The sequence below is a fragment of the Gossypium hirsutum genome, chromosome A01 (genome assembly GCF_007990345.1).
Source record: "Gossypium hirsutum isolate 1008001.06 chromosome A01, Gossypium_hirsutum_v2.1, whole genome shotgun sequence".
NCBI classification, from domain to species: domain Eukaryota; kingdom Viridiplantae; phylum Streptophyta; class Magnoliopsida; order Malvales; family Malvaceae; genus Gossypium; species Gossypium hirsutum.
This window is the reverse complement of record NC_053424.1, coordinates 116,504,842-116,530,272: the sequence shown is the minus strand read 5'-3', so window position 1 is coordinate 116,530,272 and position 25,431 is coordinate 116,504,842. Positions and strand designations below refer to the sequence as shown.

At 33.9% G+C, this 25,431-nt stretch overlaps 1 long non-coding RNA gene, 1 other non-coding gene and 1 pseudogene across 2 annotated transcripts; 1 reads left to right on the top strand and 2 right to left on the bottom strand.

Annotated features, from left to right (window-relative positions):
* Positions 1-368: 368 nt before the first annotated feature.
* LOC107925595 (uncharacterized) lies at positions 369-5,284 on the bottom strand (annotated as a pseudogene).
* Positions 864-943, bottom strand: TRNAL-UAG (transfer RNA leucine (anticodon UAG)). The gene has a single exon. It is a non-coding gene; the product is annotated as a tRNA-Leu (tRNA).
* A 4,043-nt stretch (positions 5,285-9,327) lies between the features above and the next one.
* LOC107925632 (uncharacterized) lies at positions 9,328-11,505 on the top strand. The gene is made up of 3 exons (XR_001692036.2): positions 9,328-9,377; positions 9,850-9,933; positions 11,324-11,505. It is a non-coding gene; the product is annotated as an uncharacterized lncRNA (long non-coding RNA).
* Positions 11,506-25,431: the final 13,926 nt, after the last annotated feature.

Sequence of the window (25,431 nt, the reverse complement as noted above, 5' to 3'; positions counted from 1 at the left end):
ATTATTTTATAAGGTTTTATGTATGACAGTTCTATAATTTTGAGCTTTAAAGAGTTATAGTATTTAATCTTTTGATATCGAGTTGTTTTAGCTTTCTCAAAAAGTTTCTGCACTTATCATCATAACATGATCCCATTATAAAATTCCCAAGAAATTCATTAATGAAAAATAACCATTATAAAATTTTAGAAAATTATTAGAATATGCTCTTGAAAATTTGACAATGTCTAACGTACTTTGATTTGAAGTTGAGCAAAATGTAAAAAATGACAACCAAATATGAGGTACTGCAAAAGCAATAGGTTAATGACCATCCATGATCTCTATTCAAAAGCTTCTTTTTTGACAAAAAACATAGAATTTGCACCAATTCCGATCTTCACAAAAAGAAAAGCTATTTAACGGGAGATTATCTGCCCTGTTACACAAGCTTAGACACCTACCCTTTCAATTCCTTTTCTACCGTACTGGTAAGCCTTCTGTTTCATATACTATGAGTGTTGTTGTCTCCAAAACCAACTCAGAGCATCGCTGGCCAGAACTGGTGGACTTATTCGACACCATGCCGCCATTAAAAACTGTTGCAGAACTTCTAAAAAGCTCAACTTAAATATATGATAGCACCAGTGTTGCAGAGGATGCTTTAGTTCTTGGTAGAGCAGCTTTGGAGCAGACTTCCCATGAAACTGCAATGCTTTCATTGAAGTTTAGCCACTAGTTGCAAAGCGGGTTAAGCCACCAATGGGTCATCAAAGGACGAGAAGTTTAAGTCACCTGGTTGCAAAGCAAGCCACCAAAGGACAAGAAGTTCAGCCACCTGGTTGCAAAGCAGTGCCAAAAAAAATCCCAAAAGCAGTGAAAAATGACAGCTGTGGGATTTGAACCCACGCCCTTTCGGACCAGAGCCTAAATCTGGCGCCTTAGACCACTCGGCCAAACTGTCTTATTGTTAGTACTCTGCCAAATTTGTTTTCTTATTAATAGTTTTTTAACAGAGTACTGAATGAAAACTAATAATAAAACCAAGAACAAGACTAGCAAAGGTGAAAACAAACAACTTTCAGATCCTCCATAACCATGGTAAGGATCAGCAGCCCAATCCAAGGCTTCTTTGCCGTCTTTCTTTTCCTTGTTAATCATTACTATATCTTTCCCTTCTTCACATAACCTTAGGTGAGATACGATGTATGGGAAAACTTCTTTACAAGACTCTTCACCAATCAATAAATCTGAATGTCCAAAACCATCCACAACAACCCTTTTATGTCTAGAACCAGGTTGGTGCAACTTCACATACTTATTAGCTAAAAAAGTAGTCTCTGGAGTCACCAAAAGACTTCGTCCTCCGGAGATGTATAATGTCGACACGGCCATTCTCTCTGGATGAATCAAATATGAGTTATTTCCTTTGCTATCGACAATGAATCCGGATTTGCAGATTTTCCTCAAGTGAGGAAAGGCTGCCATTGGAAGCTTTGTTGTACTTTGCTTGTTTAACCAATGGTGCATTGTTGGGGTCAAGTTTTGATGCCTGAATGTATTGCCAAATATGCCAGAAAAGACTTCACATTCATTGCAAGTACATCTCTCGTATCGAGGTATCCAACGAGCTATATACATTAGGAGCCGGTGTCTCAAACTGGCCTTTGAGGTGTCTAAGAGAGGCGGGGTTTTGTTCTTGCCTAGCAAAGCCATTGATATCTGCAGGTTGATTAGGCTAAAGCAATATCAAGTTGACATCAAATTGTGTTAAACCATATAGTTTTTGTTGTTTAACGGAAAACTTACAGACACCAAAGGAAGCCACATCTTGACTGTGGCTAAAGTACTAAGTTTGAAGAACATTGAAGAGTTGGTGCAACACAAAGAAGCAATTTGAGTTGGAGAGACATGTCCTCCCATAACAGCTATATGAATGGCTAAGCCTCCAACACAATGTGCAACTACATGTACCTTCATGCTTGGACCATGGAATTCACAGATCTTGCTGATTACTACAACAAAATAAGTAGATTAAACGTAAGTTAATTACCACTCAAAAGTGTAAGCATTGCTACTTTTTTGTAAGTTTTGTTACCAGCAGGTATGTCATATCTTCCGATATCTTCAATGGTGAAGTTGTTTGAGGGATTCAATGGATGCAATCTTGGTTGGAGTAACCATATTTCATGCCCTTCTGTCAATAAAGTCCTGATTAAATCATTTGGTTCAGTTGGCAGACAGAAACTCTCAGTTCAATGTCCATTAAGTAGAAGAACTGGATGCTTTTCCTCATTGAACTTCAACCTACTATGACTGCAGTTCCACCGCCTACAGCTTATGATACATCCATCTCCTGCATCATATACAAAGATTCAGCTTTAACTTCAGAAGATCTTTAACAAAGAATTCAGTCCTAATTCATGTATACCTGTTTCTAATTCATGGAAAGTGCTGGTTGGATATGAATTGTTATAAGAATCTGTGGGGGTATACTCTTTATGAATTCCTTGTGGTATTTTTAGTATGTAAGTTCTAAGGAGATGCAATAAGATAAGATGAAGAAATCTTCCTTTTCCATTTCCTTCAAGGCTCAACAGTGTTTTAAGTAGCTGAATCATGGAAACTTTAAGCTTTCCTTCTAAGTTCAATCCTACATGATGATCCTCAGCAAAGTTTCCAGAAACCCTTTTGAATGTTACATACAACGTTGTTGTCTCCTTCAGAGAAAATATTGCAAATAGATAAGGATTCATTATCTTCTTTCCCTCAAGAACATATCTGCATTTGATTAATGTTATAAATTTTGTGGTAAAAAAGAGGGAGATAGTTAAAAAGGACAGAAAATAGATGCTTTATTGTACCTTGAACCCGAAGCAGCTGCAAGGAGAAGACGATAGTGCATATATTGTGTATAAGGCGTTCTGTAATTCACTTCAAACATTTTTATTTCACCATCTATAACATGCAACTTATCCTTTTCAATGGCTCGAAAAACGACATAACCGCCGACTTTCCCTTTCAAAGTTACAAGAGATTTTCGCATAATCGAATAATTCCAATCATCAAAATCGTTCGAGTTCTGCAAGTTTATCTTCATTCTGAGAGTAGCAGTGCCTGGCATACCTGCTATATAACCTCTCAAGGTTTCTTTGACTGACACATATGATGTCTCACTGCTTTTTAAAGTATCATGTGTTTCAATATGTGGATTTTGATCAACCACTTTAGAAACATAATTTGTACAAGTTTTGGTTTTGTACTTGAGAACATTATTCACTATGTCCTTACATACATGCTCAGCGGCTGCTGCGATCGTAAGGCATGGATTTACACCAACAGAACATGGAATTAGTGAAGCATCACGAACAAAGAGACCTTGGTGGACAAGACCAGGGACCTCTGGATCAAAAACCTGACCATTTGGATTACAGACACCATCTGAAGAATCTGATGATGCATTGCAACCACCTAGAAGATGTACCGATGCGCTACGGAACCTTGACATGAATAGAATTCCACCTAATTTCTTAGTGATCTTCTGAAAGGCCTTAACTTTTTGGGGAAGTAAAGGATCATGGGGAGGACTAAAGATAATTTTATTTGTTTCTTTATCTAATATGATTTTTCCATCACTCTTGTCATGTCCCATAGCAAGGAGTACCATAGCTTGGCTTGACTTAGAACCTATCAGATGTTTCAGCTTGTCAATAATGCCATGAAAAAACCAGTAACCAGTTGGCCATCCAAATGTTGTAATCCCTTTAAACAACAGGTAAGGATAAGCTGTAGGAAGTACAGCACTCTGCACCAAAAAGAAAAGAAGGTCAATGAATGAATACAAAGTCAATGCAACAACTCCATAATTTGCCATTTAAGGCCTTTTGAGAATCATGGTTGGTATCAATGTATATGAGTTGAATACGAATACTTAAAAATGAAGAGTCGAAGCTATTTAGTGCTCGAACCTGGATTGTAAAACCCAATGAAGAAGAGTAAGATGATGAGATGGATGGTCCCGGCCGTGCTTGAATAGGTATCTTTGACAGTTGCTTTTTGTCTAGTCCATAACCATTCAAAGGTCCATTGCTTCCACAAAGATAAGCAACGGTATTTCCATTACAGCTGAAACCAGAACCAAGTGCTTTTGAGAGCTTTAATCCTCTCATTTGTGAGTTGAAAAGTATTGCAGTTGTGCCAACCACTCCAGCTGTGGAACATAAAATTTAAGCTTTTAGAAGATTTTGAAAACAAAAATTTTGGATGTATATCTAATAATTTCACCATTGATTGATACCTGACAAGATCACAAAATCAGCTTTTATATAGTCCATATCATTCAAGTAAACAAGCCACCTTCTTTTTCCACCAATTTCACCATTTTGGTCAGTTTCATATGATTTTTTAACAACATAATGAACTTGACACCCTGTTTTAACAACACATCCTGCCTGCATCACAACAAGTTCTAATTTTAGATAAAATGAACAAGAATATGTGTACATTTTGACATGATGTTGACCTATGTTAATCTGATTCTTCCAATATCCCAAGTTGAAGAGCACATGCCTGAATTGCTGATGCAAGATAGTTTTTGTCAGTAGAATTCTTGGCATTATAAGGACATCCAGCTAGACAGTTTCCACGGCCTATGCATGTATCCATATTTTGATGCTTGGGTAATCTAGATGAAGAGTCTTCAATATCAAAATTCATGCTTAGTTTAATTGAATCCAGAACCATATCTTCAACCTCTCCCACATCAATTAGTTTCATGATTTTGGCAATGGGGAACTGGAGAGGAACACTTTGTATTCTCATCATTGTAGCAGCAGAAGTTTCACAGCTATCCCAATCAGTTTCCCATTCCTTTGGCCATTTCGAACTTCTTCGAGTTCGAACTGGGGTTGGCACCATAACTCCTGCATTCACTAGTGACCCTCCACCAAGTCCACAAGCCATTGCTGCCAGTGAATCATTTTGTTCATAAACCTGTAATTTCAATAACAAGTTTTGTTCATACAAGTTTCAAAGCCACAATGAAAATGAGACTGACCTGAAACAAAGCATCCTTTGGTCCAAAGCTGACACCCAAATTTTGACTCTCCATCCTCAAAGCTGATATGATTTTGAAACTATTTGTTGGAAAATCCTTAGCTTCCCATTTTTGACCTTTTTCAACTAGGCATACTTTGACTCCAGCCATTGATAACCTATAAGCAGCAACTGAACCACCATATCCAGACCCTACAACAACAGCATCATATCCATCATGTCCATTAAAAACCATGTCTGGTTTCTCCATTTTGTTTGAAACCCAGAACTGAATGAACCTTAGAGGACCTTCTAAACAATGAAAACAACACACGGGAGTGTACCTCAGTTTCATATTAATTTATAGATTAAAAACTTAACCCTGAGGAAGTATCTGGAACAAGAATCCAATGCATTCATTGCCAATATCGCCTACACCTATCCTCATTGGCAATATCGCCTAGACTATGCTCATTTGACAATATATATTACAAACTCAATGAACAGGCAAACGATCAAACATATTCTCTTCTTGTCTGCCATTTTTCGAAGTACGTAAATACTGGTAAAATGAAGAGAATTATACTCTTAGTTGTGCAGCATTTTTCTCTCATACGAATAAAGAAAGCATCAAAATTATACCTTCACATTTCAATTCATTAATGTGCAGCTTCCAAAAAATGAGCATAAAATAGATATGAAACTGGAATAAGATCTATTGATAATGACAAAAATCTTTGTTCATGCTCAAGCAATTTCAAACTTTTTGCCAAGGCTTGAAGAAGGATTTTCTCATAATCATTGGCTAACCAAGGGGAGACTGATCCTTTAAGAGCTTATTTCTAGTTGCTTGACAAATTGGACCTAAACCTTGCATAATACATGCAAATGAACTTCTATATAATATATATAATTTTAAAATTACCTCTAAATTGTAATAAATTTGAGGATATTATATATTTTAGTGCATTCGAAACTACAATTTTTAAATTACTATTGTCAGCTAATCAAATTTGATCTTTAATTATCTTAAATACAGGCTTTGATATATATATATATATATACGCCTATGGAAAATGATGAATACACACAATCCAATGAAACTTTAAGGGCAAACTTTCAAATCTATGGAAAGTGAATGATCAAATTTTATTATACTGTATATATATTTCTCATAAACCCAACCTTGTGAACAATTTTAAATTTAACTAAGTATACCAAATATTTTTTTAATGTCAATTTTCCATACATCAAAGAATTTAAATAACAACTGTTGTACTAAAAGGGTATTTGTGTGGTGGAAACCGATCCATCTAAATAAGTTAAATTTAGGGTTTTTCTAAAAGTATTTATCGATATGGACAGCAACATAGTTAAATTTGGAAAATGAGAATGATTGTTAAAACAACGACCATATCATATTATTCTTTTGTTGTTTTTTGCCCCAAAGAATAAAATCTTCATACAACCAAACAAATAGATGTCTTTAGATTATACTTCAAAAATAAAAATTAATATAATATAACATGTCGTATTTTTTAAGTGATATTATGTAATTTCTATAATATAATATTTAAAAACAATTTTTAAAATGCATTAATTTATGTGGGTAAAAAGTTTCATAGAAACATTGAAAAGAAAGAATTAGCTTAGATTATATATAGATAATTATTTTTTCGACCAAGTGTTTTTTATAAGATAATAGTAATTTTCATTTTAATATATATATATTATAATGTTAATAATTTTACGTTCTCACAACTCGTTATAATAAGTATCTTTCAAAAATAAAATATTTTTCAATGAACTCTGCTAAGTTTACTTGTGTACATAAACAATTTGCAAACTGAAAGTGTTATCAATGTATGCTTCCAGTGCAATTACTAGGTCACGACTTTAAACCAATTTGACGTATGAGTCATACATGGAGTATTAATTTGTTGTATATTGACATGTTTGAAAATTTCTTAATATAATGACTTTGGTTGATAACATAACTATTACCATGTTTCTTAATTTTAATTCTATTTTTTTTATAAATAAACAATGAAGTTAAATTAAATTAAATTGTTCGAAAGCACCTCTAACTTTATCTTGTTATAGATAGGGGTGTCTTTCATTTTAAACTTACTTAAGCCAAACAGTCAGCAACTAGATTAACCTCCCTAGGAACATACCTAATCCACCACTGTCCTTCAGTTCTCATAATTTGTTAGACCCTCTTGAGTACTGTGCTTCTTGAATCCACCATCATATTATCTTGTAAGGCTTTGACCACCTCAGGATTATCGGTCTGAATCATAACTTTTTTAAAACAATTGCTAAGTAAAATAAGTATACCATCCAAAATACCCCATAGTTCAGCCTAAAAAACTGTGCATTTTCCTAGGTAGTGATTATACCCCAAGATCCAATTCCCATTCTGATCACGCAACATTCCACTAATAGAAGCACTACCAAAACCTCTATCCACTGCACTATCAGTGAATAAGTGTACCCACTTACCTGTCAAGGGTGCTAAAGTATAAAAAGTATGTTCATTTTGCTTGTATTCATTATGACTTAACTTATACTATTGTGCCCAACTATAGGAAACTTTAAAAATCTCAAGAGCGTTTCAAGTAATACCTTGGAGGATAAACAAATTCCTATTCTTTCAGATGCGCCAAGCAATTAGCCCAAACAGACAAGACCAAATTATCCCTCATCCAAGCAACCTCGTGTGACAAAAAAGGCTAGAAGTTAACCAATCTTGTAAAGTCCCAGAAAAAAAACTTGTGTTGTTGATCAATTGGGACAATATGCATCTACACTTCCTTCGTTGCCGAACAGTCTTGAAGCAAATGAATAGTATCCTCTATTTCATGTCCGCATAATGGGCAAGAGCTATTATGCCCAATTCCCTGCCAAGTACACTTCGCATTAGTAAGTAGCCTTTGCTTAGATACTAACCAAAGGAAAAATTTGACTTTTTGCGGCCCCCGATATTTCCATGTGTTCTTCCAATAGTCATCTCTAGAATTCCAAGAATTTTCCTTTAAAGACCAAAAGACCCTTCGAATAGAAAATGACCCTGACGTCGCACATGTCCAAATAACCCTATCCAATCCCAATGAAGGGTGAGGAGGTGGAATACTTACTATTTGCTTGACCACATCCTCTGACGGCTAGATGCTAAAAAGATCAAGATTCCAAGTTCTATCAATGTAACCATTTCACTAAGAGGGCAATCCAAATTAAGATTAGCATGAGCAGGAATTTGCACTATCAAAGGATCTATTATGAGAATCCATGAATCCTTCCAACAATGAATGCTATTACCATTTCCTACTGACCAAGCTAAATTGTCTAAAAAATAAGGGTCATACCTTAGAAAGGGTCTTCCAAATATGTGAGCATTTACTACAAGCTATCTGGTAATTGCTCTTTCAAACCATACTTTGCTCTAAGGACTTGTACCCATAAAGCATTGTCCTTGGATACCAAATTAAACCCAATCTTCATAAGAAACAAGGTGTTTTGGTCTCTCAAATGTCGAATTCCAAGGCCACCACGAGATTAAGGTTGACAGGTGGAGTCCCACCCAACTAATGTCATCTTCATATGTCCTCCAGAATTGCCTGACCATTTGTTCAATCTCTGGACAGACTCCCTTAGGTATCATCATAGGCTGCATAAAATAATTGGGAATTGAAAGAAGGGTAGATTGAGCCAAAGTAACTCTACCAGCTATGGACAATTGTCTTGCTTCCCAACTTTGTAACTTGCACCTCACCTTTTCCACCACAAAGCTCAAAGTGTTATTAGTGACCTTTTTGTGGAAGAGAGGCACCCCCAAATAAGAGCCAAGATTTTGAACTTCTTGAAACTTAAACAACTCACTAATCTAATTGCTTAAGTCACCCCCAACTCCACTAGAAATGTAACAGCCCGATTTTGGGCCTAGTCGGAACAGTGGTTTCGGGACCACTATTCCGAGGCCAGATAAAATTATTTTAGTATTATTTTATGTGTTATAATATTATTTTATAAGTGCATGTTAATTTTGGTATATTAATTTTAGCGATTTCTAGTCCAATTTCGAAAAAGGACTAAATCGCGTAAAAAGTAAAAGTTGTGTTTTAATACCTAAAGGTGTTAAATTGCCTTGTATCTTAAATTGGGGGTCTTTAAAGTGAAATTAGGCCATTGAAAGTGTGATGGCCGGCCATGGGAGACAAAATAGTTGAAAAGTCAAAATTAGACAAAATAGTTTTATTATTAACAAAAAAAAAGCTATCATTTTTCTCTTCCCCTTCACCGAAATATGCAGCAAAGAAAGGGTTTTGAACCTGGAAAATTTCAGCAACATATTTCCCTTGCTTGTAAGTGATTTTAATGTCTTTGCTTGATGATTTTTGTATTTTTGGAACCCCTAAAGCATAAGCTTTCATAAGAGGGGATTATTTTGCAAAATGATGAAGAGTCTAGGGTTTTACCATGAGAGTAAATGTGTTGTTTGCTGTGTTTTTATGGAATATTATGAGTCCTAGTTGTCTAATAAACAACTTTTGTGAAAGAAATTGCATGAAAATACCTTAAAAAGGGCTAAATTGCTAAGTTGTAAAATGAGTTGTAAATGTGTAAAATAGTTGAAATTATGAGTTGCTATAGCTATGAAAATGGTTCATCTAGACTCAAGGAGTAAAGAAATGTGATAAAAATTAATTTACGAGCATTGGGGCAAAAGTGCAAATATGCAAAAGGTTAGGGGTCAAAATGAAAATTTGTAAAAATATGATTTTTAGACCCATATGAATATTGTGACTGATTGGTAGGCTAAATGTGATGTTATAGATGATGAAAATTGAGACTTGGACCTAGAACGGAAAGAAATCGATTTATGGACGAGTATGTCCTTTTTACCTTTGTGGTATCGAGGTAAGTTCGTAGGTAAACAATACCATGCTATACATGTATTTAAATGTTATCATTACATGTATTGTACAGATATTAATGTGTATGTGATTAATAGAAATATGATAAGACAAAGCCTTAATAGACGAGGAAAAATCCCATTTGAACCTTAGGAATAGAATAGGATACGAGTGACATGTCACTAGGAATTATGAGTCTAGATGACTAGCTCGAGAGTGAGCATTGAAATGTCATGAGATATGAGGTAGCTTTAGCTACAATTGAGGCACTTATGTGCAAAGGCTTTTCCGAGTATCCAATTAGTATTCCAAGTGTTCAACGGGCAATCTAAGGAAAGAGTTGATGATGGTCCCAATGAGGTAAGTCATTGGTGAGTATGCACTCGAGTTATGTTACGAGTTGTGCAAGTATGTATACTAATCCTATGAGAATGCCTTGATATGTGATGATCTATGATGCATAATATGTGTTCTTACCATGATGGATAAAATGGTGTTGTATTAATATTATGAACAATGACCATGAATGAGTAACTTAGCCTTGACAGATTTGAGTTACTGCAGTAGTGTAAATTTGAAAATACACTAAAAATAGTGGAAAATGAGTTAGAGGCAGAATAAAATATGAAATTAAATCTTAATGAGTCTATTTTCACATGAAAGAAATAGAGGAAGAAAAAGAATTCTATATTGTGTGATATTTAAATTCTTGTGAAACAGGGTCTGAATGAATTTGAGATCCCCTGTTCTGATTTTATAAATTCACCGTAAATTGTAAAAAAATTATTAAGAGTCATACCTTACCTGCATAGATTCCTTATTGAGTCTATTTTTAAGGGAAACAAACGGAATGGTCATTGGAATTCTGTACATGGAGAAATTTGATTCGTAGTGCACAGGGGTCAGAGTAGTCATACCCTGAAATAGAGGAAACTTTAACTAATAAAATGTGCTAAATGGCTTGACCAAAAATTCTAGAAAAAAAATTAGTAAGTAGAAATATGAGTTTATTTTCAAGAGAAATATACGAGAACATTATTCGAATCCTGTACTATGAGATAATTGAACTTTAGTGCAGAAGGGTTGAAACTGTCAGACAGTGAATCAGGAGCAAACTTGAGGAATAAACTGTACTAATTGGCAAAGTCAAAAATTCTGGAAATTTTATGAAAGAAAGATAAATGAGTCTAGTTTCAGGTAAAATTAACGGAACTTAATTTAGAGTTTCGTATCTCCAGATATAAATAATTTAGTGACTGTTGCTCAGGAAGACAGCTTGTAGTGAACTTGAGAATATGTTGTAAACATTGATAAAACAAGTTAATGAGTTGCTTATTGTTTTCATATGAACTTACTAAGCGAAAGCTTACCCCCTTCTTTCCCATGTTTTCTAGTGTTTCCAGGTTAGCTCGGGTTGGAGGCCGTCAGAGATATTATCACCCTATCGAGTTAACGTTATCGGAGTAAGTAAACTCAAGTGATTCGAGTCTATGGCATGTATAGGGTTTTAATGTGAGTATGAAATATTATGATTTAGCCAAAGGCATTGGCTTGTTATTAAGGTAGTATTAGTCATGTAAATTGGCCTATGTCGGCTAATGATGTTATGGGCCCATATGATTATTCTTATGCATGTATGTTATTATCTCTTGTGATGTGGCTTACAACATGTATGCCTAGAGATTGAATTGAGATTCATTGATGAGCTAGTAACTAATGCAGGATTAAGTGATTGGTAAATAGTTAATAATGCTTCATGAATGGTTTGTGATGTAATGATATTTATGTCTAGTATGTGGTAATAATATGGGAAAATTCTATAATATTTATTGCATAAGAAAATAACTTGAGCATAACATGTTTGTAGATGTTTAAGAGCTCATTTATGCCACGTTGTATGTTATTGGATAAGTATGTATCTATGCATGTGGTGTGAGAGTGACAAAAGGCTTGATAATTAGCCTATTTCTGGCCACACGGCCTGAGCACATGGGCGTGTGAAGCCTTAACGCAAGAGATTTTTCTAAGTTTTTCATGAGTTCTCGATTGGGTCCTGAATCCCCCCGAATGCATGTATTGGGCCTCGTAAGCTCGCATAAGGGACAGATTGCATGTGAAAAGAAAAGTTTTTAATTATTTGAGATTTCATGGCCCTGTTTAGTATGAAAGTGTTAGTAAAAGTCAGGTAGCACCTCGAATCCCGTCCCGGCGTCGGATGCAGGCGAGGGGTGTTACAAGAAAAGAAAATGTTGTTTTTCCGTGTACTAATCCTATGTCCAAAATAACCACATAAGTGTTCTAAAATACTTTTAAGTAATCGAGCTTACTCCAATTCTGTTTTGCAAAAAATTACCAAATCAACTGCAAAGAAAAGATGAGAAAATACAGGTCTCGATCATGATAACCGGATAAGACACCACTTGCCAGTAAGGGTAAGCGTTCAATAGAATCGAGTGAAAGAATTTCGAGTTAATCGAGTGAAAGAATTTCGAGTTAATCGAGTTGACAAGTCATATTTTATCATCCTAATTCAGTTTGAAATTCTTTCGAATCGAATCGAGTGAAATGAAATTCGAGTTAAATTAAAAAATTAAACATGTCAAATTAAAATCTTGTTACAATAACTAATTCCAAGTTAAAGCACATAAATTTGAAGCCATATATATTTGAAAATTTCTTCAAAGATAAATAATAAAAAAATACTTTAGTATGATAAACTTGAATCATTAATTAACTTATTTAGGTCCCCATAATTCATATTCTAGTGATTTTTTACTTTTTTTTAACTTTATATATTTATTAAATTTTTTTTGAAATTTTTATAATTTTTAAAAAATAAAAATTTTGGAATTTTTATAACTATTTTGAATTTTAAAAAGTATTTTGAATTTTTGAAAATTATTTTGAATTATTTTGTAATTATTGTTGAGAGAGAGACCAATTTACTCATTTTTAAACTTCGCAGGGACCAAAAGGGTATTTATACCAATCTGTTATTCAAATTGTAAAATTCAACTCGATTTGAACTGGAAACTTGAATTACTTGTTCGAGTTGACTCGAACAATTTGAATAACTTGATTCGATTAACTCAAAATTAAAAAAAAAATTAATTTTTTTGAATCGAATTGAATTTTGCTCACCCCTATTTGCCAGAATCTATTTCAGAACAAATACTATATCATAGCCATTTTATGCATAACAAGAAAAGATATGGAGATAGATGACAACCCTATCTAATCCCTCTATCTGGCTTAAATTTCTGAGTGGGAACTCCGTTCCATAAAATTTACAGAGTGGAAAAATAGATTACAGACATAATTACTCTCAAGAGAAAATTCGGTATACCAACAGCCTAAAAGGAAACATCAATAACTTCCTAGTCCACTCTATCATAAGTTTTCTCCAAGTCAATTTTAATCGCCATCCATTTCCTACCCTTACACTTGCCTTTCATTGAGTGGATAACTTCCTGCACTATGATTATATTATCAGAAATATTACGCTCAACAATGAATATTGCCTACTCCTGCGTAATGAAATTAGGACAAAATAAATTGAAACGGTCGGCAATAACTTTCATGACCAATTTGTAAAGGACAGAGCAGAGACTAGAAGGATGAAACTGTGTCAAGCTTTCCGGATTAACTATCTTAAGAATGATAACAATCAAAGTATTATCCAGATCTAGATCTATGGCATTGCTACAAATACCCTTTTAACCCACTCACAAACAACATTACTGGCTGGTTGCACACATACGCATTAAAAAAATGAATTTATAAAACTATTTTTAAAGCTCGATTTTACTATAAGCATATAGTACCACCTGTGATATTTATAGTTTCAATGGAACACAAAGTATTGCAAAGGGTCGAACCCAAAGGGAGAGGTGATTGAGCGATAACTAGCATACACGATAGAGTCTAAGTGGCTACTAATACAATTTTATAGTACAACATTTCATGACATAGTAAGGTAACAATAAAGTTAAATATGCTACTCTAAGGACTAAATTGTAAATAATGTAAAACTAAGGGACTATCCAACAAAGAACTAATAGGGGTTGATTGACTTCTATGTTGTTCACTGAACCTCAAAGAAAGGGACTTAAATCACATCAATTCCTAAGTGGCTCAATTTTATCTTCCAATCTCAATTTTACCGACTTAGACGAATTCGGTTCAATTTATCTTTCGATCTCATCGGTTAATCCGGAACTAATGAATGGGTGCGTGACAAGATTACCTTCCAGTCTCACTAGCCTAGATGTTCCCTTAGGGGCGTCACTTCCAAAGGTTCTTAATTCTATTCGATTTGTCCAATTTATTACGATTTAGTCCTTTGTCCAAAGATTTTAGTTTACCCACATCTCCATCAACCAACCTCTTTTGAGGTTTAGCTACTCATGCTCAAAGTGACAGAATTAAACATGGAAATGGAAAATAAGGCAGCCCACGAGATGCCAAATTAAACCTAATTTTCATAAGAAACAAGTTGTTTTGGTCTCTCAAATGCCGAATTCCAAGGCCACAACGAGACTAAGGTTGACAGGTGGAGTCCCACCCAACTAATGTCATCTTCATATGTCTTCTAGAATTGCCTGACCATTTGTTCAATCTCTACACAAACTCCCTTAGGTATCACCATAGGCTGGATAAAATAATTCGGAATTGAAAGAAGGACAGATTGAGCTAAAGTAACTCTACTAGCTATGGACAATTGTCTTGCTTCCCAACTTTGTAACTTGTGCCTCACCTTTTCCACCACAAAGCTCAAAGTGTTATTAGTGACCTTTTTGTGGAAAAGAGGCACCCTCAAATAAGAGCCAAGATTCTGAACTTTTTGAAACCCAAACAACTCACTAATCCGATTGCTTAAGTCACCCCTGATGCAATCGTTGAGAGCACCAAAAATATCCTATCCTTATAAAATAATGAAAATAACAAAAATAATAGTACAAGGGAAGTAGGGTCAAATCCTCAGGGACCAGATTTGCACAATTGCTTATTCCTCGAAATCCTAGACGGAATCATGCCCAAGAAAACCTGCGTACCTAGAAAAGAAAAAAGAAAAATAGAATTAAAAGTTTTGATAAAATGAAAACAGAATTAAAATTTTTTATTGAAATTTCAAAAATTAAAATAATAGAGATAAATAGAGTTGAGGAACAAATTCTTATAGAGAGATTCCAGCCTCCGGTTGTCTTGATCCGCCTTGGGTTCAATCCTCGACTTTTAGGTGATCATTCTCAAACAGAATAAGCTAGTTATAGTGGAAGAGGACGCTTACGACTACCAACTCCAAGAATTTAGACTTACGATTTAGCAGAACCTGACTCTAGCCAACAATCACTTTGTGGGACTATCTTATGCTAGATCATCACTTTTCAATGGTGAATCCCACGCTATTTTGTCTCTTGGGCTCGCCAACCTCCGACGCAGTAAGCTAACGAACCGACTGTGCAACATTATCAAAACATACAAAGCGACCGTTCCTTGTACACGTTGAAAAGATCACTTTTTAAGGGACATGGACGGAAGCGTTAGCCCTGTAATACGGAGAAACAATGAATACTCGTTAAGAAAGCTGAGTACGGATTCTAAGCCTCATGAACCCTTTTGGGAATTTCCGATAACCTTTTGCTAGATAAGTTTAGTGGCTTATGATTTTTGGGGAAAAAGAAATAAATATAATGGAAATAGAATTTTTATTGAAAATATGGAAAGAACAAAAGACTAAACTTTATAAGGGAGAGAGTGTTTACAGAAAAGAGATGTCAAATTTGTGTCACTGCATCCCCTATTTATAATACTAAGAAACCTAGTCTATTCCATATTAAATTCTAAAAGATGAATACAAATAAATAAAGATAATTAAAGATAAATAAAGATAAATGTTAAATCCAAATCTAAATAATAATCCTTAATAATTATCCTAATATAATTAAAAAATAAATAGAGCCTTGTGCTATAAAATCTCTTCTTTTGCATTTTTGCTCCCAAAATCTTCCACACATTGCATTTTTGGCACCACTTCTCTCCTACTTCGCATGTTGGCCTAATTTAACTTTAAATTCACGCTTTTAGCCCTTAAATTTCCTTTTGTCTTCAATTTAGTCCCTGTAAGATAAAAAGCCATAAAAAGCTCAAATTAGTAGGATCATACTCAAAATAAATATATAATTAATACATAAAAATATGTCATTCTAGAGTATTATCAGCCCCCAACTTCACTAGAAAAGAAAATGTTGTTTTTCTGTGTACTAATCCTATGTCCAAAATAACCACATAAGTGTTCTAAAATACTTTTAAGTAATCGAGCTTGCTCCAATTCTGTTTTGCAAAAAATAACTAAATCATCTACAAAGAATATATGAGACAATACAGGTCCCGATCATGATAACCGGATAAGGCACCACTTGCCAGTAAGGGTGAGCGTTCGATCGAATCGAGTGAAAGAATTTCGAGTTAATCGAGTTGACAAGTCCTGTTTTATCATCATAACTCAGTTTGAATTTTTTTCGAATCGAGCCGAGTGAAATGAAATTTGAGTTAAATTAAAAAATTAAACATGTCAAATTAAAATCTTGTTATAATATAACTAATTCCATGTTAAAGCATATAAATTTGAAACCATATATATTTGAAAACTTCTTCAAAGAAACATAATAAAAAATACTTTAGTATGATAAACTTGAATCATTAATTAACTTATTTAGGTCCACATAATTCATATTTTAGTGAACTTTTACTCTTTTTTAATTTTCTTTATATATTTATTAGATTTTTTTTGAAACTTTTATAATTTTTAAAAAATAAAAATTTTGGAATTTTTATAACTATTTTGAATTTTAAAAAGTATTTTGAATTTTTGAAAATTATTTTGAATTATTTTGCAATTATTGTTGAGAGAGAGACCAGTTTGCTCATTTTTAAACTTTGCAGGGACCAAAAGGGTATTTATAGCAATCTGTTATTTGAATTGTAAAATTCAACTCGATTTGAACTGGAAACTTGAATTACTTATTCGAGTTGACTCGAATAATTTGAATAACTCGAAATTAAAAAAAAATCAATTTTTTTGAATCGAATTGAATTTTGCTCACCCCTCTTTGCCAGAATCTATTTCAGAACAAATACTATATCCTAGCCATTTTATGCATGACACAAAAAGATAGGGAGATAGATGACAACCCTATCTAATCCATCTAGTTGGCTTAAATTTCTAAGTGGGAACTCTGTTCCATAAAATTTGCATAGTGAATAAAACGATGACAAACATAATTACTCTCAAGAGAAAATTTAGTATACCAATAACCTATACCAATAACCTAAAAGGAAGCATCAATAAATTCCTAGTCCACTCTATCGTAAGTTTTCTCCAAGTCAATTTTAATCGCCATCCATTTCCTACCCTTATACTTACCTTTCATTGAGTGGATAACTTCCTGCGCTATGATTATATTATCAGAAATATTACGCCCAACAATGAACATTGCCTATTCCTGCGTAATGAAATTAGGACAAATAAATTGAAACGGTCGACAATAACTTTCATGACCAATTTGCAAAAGATAGTGCATAAACTAGAAGGATGAAACTTTGTCAAGCTTTCCGGATTAACTATCTTAGGAATGATAACAATCAAAGTATTATCCATATCTAGATCTATGGCATTGCCTGCAAATACCCTTTTAACCCACCACAAACAACATTACTGGCTGGTTGCACACATGCGCATTAAAACAATGAATTTATAAAACTATTTTTAAAGCTTGATTTTACTGTAAGTATACAGTATCACATGTAATATTTATAGTTTCAAAAGAACACGAAGTATTGCAAAGGGTCGAACCCAAAGGAAGAGGCAATTGAGCGATAACTAGTACACATGATAGAGTCTAAGTGGCTACTAATATGATTTTATAGTATGACATTTCATGACATGGTAAGGTAGCAAGAAAGTTAAATATGCTACTCTAAGGACTAAATTGTAAATAATGTAAAACTAAGGGACTATCCAATAAAGAACTAATGGGGGTTGATTGACTTCTATGTGGTTCACTGAACATCGAAAAAAGGGACTTAAATTGCATCAATTCCTAAGTGGCTCCATTTTATCTTCCAATCTCAATTTTACCGATTTAGACGAATTAGGTTCAATTTATCTTCCGATCTCATCGGTTATTCCGGGACTAATGAATGGGTGCGTGACAATATTACCTTCCGGTCTCACTTGCCTAGATGTTCACTTAGGGGTGTCATTTCCAAAGGTTCTTAGTTCTATTCAATTTGTCCAATTTATTACGATTTAGTTCTTTGTCCAAAGATTTTAGTTTACCCACATCTCCATCAACCAACCTCCTTTGAGGTTTAGTTGCTCGTGCTCAAAGTGAAAGAATTAAACATGAAAATGGAAAATAAGGTAGCCATGAAAATACAACTCAAGAATAATATAAAACTTAAGATTTTTATGCAGGAAAATGTAAACAACATGAAACTAAAAGCATTTAAAGAGGAAATCTAAAGCAAGAAACATAAAAGGAACAAGTTTAACATATTTAAAGTAAGATAAATTGAGATATATTAAACTAAAGCTTAAAGAGTCTTGAAAGTAAGGTATAAGAACTGGAAATATAAATAAACCTTAGCTACATTAATAACTAACTTAACTAATACTAAGAACATTAAGAATAAGAAACAAATGCAGAAAAATAAACTCTAAACTAATGTAGAAGAAGAGAAAATAAAAACCTTAAAAAAAGTGCAAAGAAAAACTAAAGAAACTTAGAGAAAAGTAAACCTAAAATTAAGCTAATATGTGTCTCTCTCTTCCTTAGCAGTTTTTGGTTGTTTTAAAGTGACTTCTGGTGACTTTTTATTGCTAAAAATGCCCCTACATGGGCCTTGAGTGATTGGTGGATCAGGTAAACAAAGATACCCTTTTTGTCCAAGTTTGTTCCTTTGACAAAGGTGATATTGTGATACCTAGAAGAGGATATCGCGATAACTCAGGCTGTATTGAACCTTGGGGTCCTTCTTGGAAGGTGGATATCGCGATACCCTTTCCCTTGATGTTGTTCTCACTCGTTTTCAACCTCTAACATATCCCTACATCACTCAATGACATGTTAGGCCTCCCAATGGTGCTATTGGCTAATTTAGGTTACAAAATGAGCAAAAATGAGACATTTTCACTTATTAACTGAAAATGTAAAAATAACGAAAAACTACGCTAAAGATGCTATTTTGATTAAGAAAAAGCTTCTTAAGCACGCCAAAAAAGTCTAATTTGCCACATCGATTTATGGCATATCAATTACCAACAACATTCCACTGGTTTTGAAAAAAGAGGGCATGAAAACCATTACTACCCAGAGCCTTCAATGGAGTTATATCAAATAATGTCATCTTAATCTCTTCATTCAATATTGATGTAATATCCTGATTTTGGGCCTAGTCGGAATAGTGGTTTCGTGACCACAAAATTCGAGATAGAAATAATTATTTTATGATTATTTTGAGGTCTATGATATGATTGCATGATTGTGTGAAAAATTCGTGAAGAAATTTTATGCATAAAGTGCTTAAATTGAAATTAGGGACTAAATCGAATAGTTTGTAAAACTTGCATTCTAGAAGTTTCTAGTATGAAATTGTTTTGAAATATTAATTAGGAGGTCTTAAATATAAATTTTACCAATTTATAAGTCTATGGACAAAAATTGGACATGGATGGAATTTTTGGAAAGTTTAGTAGTAAGGGCATTTTGGTCATTTAGGGGTAAAATGAATTAAAATACAAAATTAAAAGCCAATTTTGCTCATCTTCAACCTCATGGCCGAATATGGCAAGGAGAAACCATGGCTAGGGTTTTTCAAGCTTCCAAGCTCGATTGTAAGTCTGTTCTAGCCTCGTTTTTAATGATTTTTACGTTTTTAGAGTCCCGGTAGCTCGATTTAGCTTATGCTAGCAATAATTTAACCTAGGGTTTATATTTGGAAAAATACCCATAGGTGAAATTTGTGTATTTTGGTGTTTTATGATAGAATATGAGGTTTTAAATTATGTTAGACAACTTGTGCTACTCGGTTTTAAGTGAAAACGAGCAAAAGGGCTTAATCGGTAAAAATACCTAATAGTCATAAGTACATGTTAGAGTGAGAATTTGAGGTTTCCATAGAAGGGAAAAATGATCAGCATGTCATAAAACATAAGAAAATAGGCTGAAGTTTAATTTACGGGCTTTGGGGCAAAAGTGTAAATATGCAAAAGTTTAGGGGCAAAATTGTAATTTTTACAAAATATGATTTTGGGTCAATTTGAATAATATGAGTCCTAATTAGACTATATTTTAAATGATAGAGCAAGGAAAACTAAAATTCGGGCTAAAATAGGGAAAATACCCAGTTGTGGACGAAATGGTAAAAGTAGCCATTTTCGCATTCGAGGTAAGTTCATGTGTAAATGTAGTAACATAATTGTCATTTTAAGCAATTTAATGTTGTTTATATGATATGATGCCGATTATTATCATGAAATATTATGCTTTGTGGTTATTGTTGAATAATATGTAATTATGTGAATTACTTGATGAGTATGAACTATCACCGAAGTATCGATTTCGATATTTCGTGGAAGACGGAAAAGATGTGAGATCGAGGAAAAAAGCCCGTTTGAACCTTAGGAATAGATTAGGATACAAGTGACATGTCACTGGGATATTTGGGCATCAGAACTCGTTGAGTTGAGTCCGAGTTCACTTATGGATGCGAGCGTCCGAACTCGTTGAGTTGAGTCCGAGTTCGTGAGATGTAACTAGGCATCCGAGCTGTTGAGTTGAGTTTGAGTTCACTTATGGATGCGAACGCTCGAGCTCGTTGAGTTGAGTCCGAGTTCGCTTATGGGCGGGTTACATGGTAGCTTGGCTACATATATGGCACTTATGTGCAAACTTTCCATGTATCCGAATTATATTCCGATGTGTTCAATGGGTAAAGTTCTACTGAAATGGAGGAATACTCAAGATGAAAGGGACGTATTGGTAAGTGTTGTGAAATGGGTACTTTGAACAGGTATGTACTTAACCCTCGGGTTGAAAAATCGATATAACAACAATATGGTAAGATGATAAATGAAAATGTGATATGAATGTTTTGGTGATGATTATGCAAATGATGTTTTATGTTTGCTTATATGGTTATGTTACTTGCTATTTGCTTGTGAACTTATTAAGCATTTATGCTTACTCCCTCCTTTTCATTCCTTGTAGTTTTGATAAGCCAGCTCGGAAATCGGGAACGGTCGGAGGCTCGCTCACACTATCCGTATACCATCTTGGCATAATGGCTTGTATATTTTGAGTATGGCATGTATAGCATTATAATCATTTTGTATATACGGTTTTATGATATGGTTACTGAGTGGTATGAAAATGCTTGGTAATGATTAGGCATTGGAATGGCTAATCATGATCATATTTGGTGTTATGTATGTCAATTTGCTAGCTAATCCATGGAAACCATGAAATAGGTAAAATTTACCATAAAATAGATTCAGACAGCAGTAGTGACGTAAATTTGAAAAATTACTAAAAATAGTAGAAATGGAATTAAATAATAATAAGTTATGGAATTGAAGCTTGATGAGTCTATTTTCATATGGAAGAAGCAAAACAGGTATATGAGCTATATTTTATGAGATGTTTAAATTTTTGTGAAACAGGGCCAGAGCGATTTCTGGATCCCCTGTTCTGACTTTGGAAATTCACCATAAATTTTACAAAGATAATTAGAAGTCATGCTTTATATTTACAGATTCATTATTGAGTCTAGTTTTATTAGAGACAAACGGCATAGTCATTGAAGCTCTGTACAGGGAGATATCTGATTCGTAATACACAGAGGTCAGAGTAGTCAAACCCTGAAACAGGGGAGAATTTAACTAATAAACTGTACTAATTGGCCCAACTAAAAATTCTAGAAAAAAATTAGTAGATAGATATATGAGTCTAGTTTCAGGAAAAATTTACAGAATTGGATTTCGAGTTTCGGAACTCGAGATATGATCTTTAAAGCGACTGTGATGCAGTTAGCTAGCTTGTCTGGAAATTTTAAAATGAATTGTATGAGCTGTTTAATTAATGAATTAAGTCCGTTAACACCTCGTGTTCGACTCCGGAAACGGTCTCGGGTACGGGGCGTTACGATTGACTATTCCAAAAAATCAACATCAGAAGAACTAAGTCGTGAAAAAAGGCAAATCGAGAGTCCCTTCATGGGTTGTGGGACTTCTCCATATAACTTTTGAAAAAAAACCAACCACCTCAGCTTGAAGGACATTTTGATCAGAATTCAACTCACCATTATCAAGCTGTAAAGCAGTAATACAATTAAACTTTCTCCTTTGAATTGTACGACTATGAAAAATATTTAGTATTATAATCTTCCAAATTAAGCCAATCATATCTGGCCTTTTGCTTCCAAAGTAACTCCTTGTGATTAAGAACACTCTCCAAATCGTCTCGAACATCCATCTAGAGCTGAGCTAAGCGATTAGAATCAGATCGTTCCATCGCCCTTTGAATATTATAATCTAATCTAATTTTTTATTTAATTAAAATGTCATGTGTCAGACTCTAATTGGATTTGTATTATTTTTAAATGAAGTTAACGATTTGGACCCAAATTAGTAATTGAATCAAAATTTAGGTACCACTTTTAACAAAAAAAAAATCCAATACTTAAAGGGGAGAAAAACACTACAGTTTGAAGCCAATTTTTCATTTGAAGATTTTTTTTTCTTATCAATTATAGGTTTTTTTCAAAAATAACCCAAAATAGTTCATTAATTACGAAAATGACTCAAGATAAAAATTATATTTATAAATGACCTGAAGTCCACAGTGCCCACTAGTGCCGCTAGTGTATCAAGCAGCATCGCCTCCTCATCATTAGCCAATCATCGATTTGTAAAAAAATATTTTTTTTGGGTGTTGCCATTGTGCCAGGCGGTAGCAGTATGTGTTTTTCGAAATACGCGTGAAAAATAAGGGTATTCGCGATGGAGACAAAAAAGAGAGGAAAAATGATACTTTTTAATAGGTGTCATCGGCGTGTCAGGCGACATCGAAAAGTAAAAAAAAAACAATTATTTTTTGGGTGTTGTCGATGTGTCAGGCCGTACTAATATATATGTTTTTTTAGAATAAAAAAAGTGGCTTGAAACAAAAAAAAACCAAAAAAATTTATAGGGTGTTAGAGGTGGAAGCTCATGACTCCGTTCGGTGATCTGAACGGTGAGGTGATGTGTTTAAAAGCGGAGAACAACATATCTCCAATTGGTGATGGTCTGGTAATGCGAAATGGAGAGCGAAGAAAGAGTAGTTCGAAGCTTTGGTAATTGTTTTAGAAGATATGAAGCTTGCTACTGGGAAATCTGAATCATAGAAGTCAACAAGAAGGAGGAAATCTCTTCTTTGGTGTCCAAATCGACATGAAAGGTCACCATAAACATTGACATCGGCGACTATTGAATACGATAACTAGGGTTCTCAGTTGAGAAGAAAAAGAGAGAAAAAAATAAAATAAAAAACAAAAATGACAACGTGAAAAAATAATAAAAATGAAAGTTATGTGAATTTTAATGAAGGTTAAATGAGAATTTGAACCAAAAAAGAGAAGCATTTAATTTCCATAACCCAAGACATAAATTTAAAGGGAAAAATATTTAATATAAATTTTAATGAGAATTAAATGAAAAATTTAAAGTTGGTGATAACTTTTAAAAAATATATTTTTAAAAAATATTTAATGGGAATTTGAAGGGAAATTAAATGTTGTTCCCCTTCCAAGGGCAGGTTCTTATGCATTATTCACCAGTCCGCAACTGGAAACACTATTTCCTATCAGACTTGCATGTGTTAAGCATGCCTCAGCGTTCATCCTGAGCCAGGATCGAACTCTCCATAAGATTCATAATTGTATTACTTATAACTTCCTTATTCGTAGACAAAGCCAGTTCGGAATTGTCTTTCCTTCCAAGGCATAACTTGTATCCATGCGCTTCATATTTGCCTGGAGTTTGTTCCCCAAAATATAACCATCCCTACCCCTCACGTCAATCCCATGAGCCTCTTATCCATTCTTATTCGATCATTGCGGAGGGTAAAGGAAAATAAAAAAACTCACATTGGGTTTAGGGATAATCAAGCTCGAATTGATGATTTCCACCACGTTAAGGTGACACTCTACCGCTAAGTTATATCCTTTCCCTGCCCCCATCAAGAAATATGACTGACTAATCTTAAGTTAAAGGATAGAGAAACTTAACAACGTAACTATTCTTGAACACCTTGGAGCTAGGCTTTCCTTTCGCGCTATTATAGATACGTAAATAATGGAAAAGTTGGATTCAATTGTCAACTGCTCCTATTAGAAATAGGATTGACCATGGATTCGAGCTATATACACATGGTTTCATAAAATCGTACGATTCTCCCGATCTAAATCAAGTAGGTTTTACATAAAGAAGGTCCGCCTCAACATGTTCTATTTGATACAAGTAGGAGAAGCGGTATTCTTAAAAAATTAGAGAAATTAGAACCAAGGCAAGATGATACAAATCAACCTCTTCTTATTGTTCCAAAGATCTTACCATTTCTGAAGGAACTAGAGTTACATCTATTTTCCAATTCCATTCAAGAGTTCTTATGTGTTTCCACGACCCTTCAAGACCTCGAAATTTTGACAAATTTATTTTTTTTCTTAGGAATACATACAAGATTCTTCACTACAAACAGGATAATATTAACCCCACGATTAATTACTTCATTTATGAATTTCATAGTAATAGAAATACATGTCCTACTGAAACAGAATTTGTAACTTGCTATCCTCCGTGGAAAAGATGATTCATTCAGATCCACGTGAAAGCCCAACTCTATTGCATTGCCAAAATCCATGTTGTATATTTGAAAGAGGTCGACCTTGTTTCTCTCATGGTACAATTCTCTTCCCGCTGAGCCCTGACAACCAACTTCCACTATATTTATTTTAAAGTTGGTGACAACTTTTAAAAAAATATGTTTAATGAGAATTAAATGAAAATTTTAAAGTTCGTGACAATTTAAAAAAATTTTAATGAGAATTTCATAATTGTTTTTACTTGACAAAGCCTTCTTACGTTTGAAAAATAGAAAACTACATAAAATTATTTTATGCAACCAGTGCATTCTCATAAATCTCTCAAATCTTTAATTTAAAATATTAAATTCCCTTTTATATCTTTATCTATTTATCTTTTCCTTTCTCATTTTTTATTTTCCTTATCCTGTAGTTTTATCGTTCTCTCATATCTCGTTCTTTCTCACACTATCTCATGGATTATTTATTTTTAGTTTTCATTTCCTGAGTTTTTCAATCTACTAATGGTGACACTAACAAACTAAGAAGATAAGAACCATATGTGAAGTAAGCATTGGTCAAAAGCATCCCTCATTGG